Source organism: Tiliqua scincoides, chromosome 10 (assembly GCF_035046505.1).
Source record: "Tiliqua scincoides isolate rTilSci1 chromosome 10, rTilSci1.hap2, whole genome shotgun sequence".
Classification (NCBI taxonomy): Eukaryota; Metazoa; Chordata; class Lepidosauria; order Squamata; family Scincidae; genus Tiliqua; species Tiliqua scincoides.
The window spans coordinates 5430466-5431994 of record NC_089830.1 but is presented as its reverse complement, the minus strand read 5'-3'; the positions used below and the strand labels follow the sequence as shown (position 1 = coordinate 5431994).

The 1529-nt window shown below is 51.5% G+C and overlaps 1 pseudogene; it reads left to right on the top strand.

Moving 5' to 3' along the window:
- Positions 1-133: 133 nt before the first annotated feature.
- Positions 134-255, top strand: LOC136661733 (5S ribosomal RNA; annotated as a pseudogene).
- Positions 256-1529: the final 1274 nt, after the last annotated feature.

Genomic DNA, 1529 nt, shown 5'->3' with positions numbered 1-1529 from the left:
GAGTCTCATAGTCTCAAGGTGGTTTACATAGGCAAGCTGACCATCAACCCCATTTTTTCAAATGGGGTTTTTACAAGTGTTGTTCTATGAGGGAAACACATTAGACCGTCCTTTTCTCCAGATTTGCCCTCGTTCATGTTGCCTTACCAAGTCCCTGCACATGCCCGATCTCATCTGATCTTGGAAGCTAAGCAGGGTCAGGCCTGGTTAGTACTTGGATGGGAGACCGCCTGGGAATACCGGGTGCTGTAGGCTTATACCATGATCTTGGAAGCTAAGCAGGGTCAGGCCTGGTTAGTAATTGGATGGGAGACCGCCTGGGAATACCGGGCGCTGTAGGCTTATACCATGATCTCGGAAGCTAAGCAGGGTCAGGCCTGGTTAGTACTTGGATGGGAGACTGCCTGGGATACCGGGTGCTGTAGGCTTATACCAGGGGTGCCCAAACCCCGGCCCGGGGGCCACTTGCGGCCCTCGGGCACTCCCAATCCGACCCTCAGGGAGCCCCCAGTCTCCAATGAGCCTCTGGCCCTCCGGAGACTTGCTGGAGCCTGTGCTGGCCCAATGCAACCGCTCTCAGTGTGAGGGTGACTGTTCAACCTCTCACATGAGCTGTGGGATGAGGGCTCCCTCCACTGCTTGCTGTTTCATGTCTGTGATGCAGCAGTGGCAGCGAAGGTAAGGCCAGCCTTGCTTTGTGCAAGGCCTTTTAAAGGCCTTGAGCTACTGCAAGACCTTCATTCATTCATATAAGTTCCATCTCTAATATATTCATTTATGTAAATTTATTCAAATTTGAAATGTAAATTAATTCTTTTTCTTTCCCGGCCCCCGACACAGTGTCAGAGAGATGATGTGGCCCTCCTGCCAAAATGTTTGGACACCCCTGGCTTATACCATAGTCTTTCGAGACTGAAGGTTGCCAATCAGCCCTCCTTCATGGTGCAATCATCTTCCTGGCTACACAGCTCTTGTGCTTTCCAAGCTTTAAGAGGCAGTTGCAAAACACGCCTCAGACTGGTTCTCAGGGTGTTATCCATTTCTTTTCAGCCCACATTCCTTCATCTCTAGCTGGTGGCTTTCAGTCACCCATCCAAAGTGAAACCAAAGCTGATCCTGCTTAACTGTTTCAGGCATGGTGGCAGCTCAACCTCCAAACCACATCATTGCAAGGTAACTCTCTCCCTCGTGTGCTAGCATTGCTGCTCTCCATAAACCCCACCTGACCCAAACCCAACTAAGGACTCCTCCATACACTGAGGTGATTTGTCTTTAATTACTGCAAAAATAACAGTGCAATCCTGTCTTGCACTGGAACAGGCAGGCCAGGAGGCCTGTGCTGTATCCAGTGCAAGATTGAGGCCAGAAGTGGCTCAGCCACAGGCAAGGGGAGACTTTTCCCCTTACCCTCAGATAAACCACCACAGCCCCAATAGGTCTCCTCAGACCTGCACCACCTCAAGTGGTGGCACAAGTCCTTTCCCCACCCCGGAATGCCTCCCTCCCTCCCACCTTCTTCCCGACCTCCC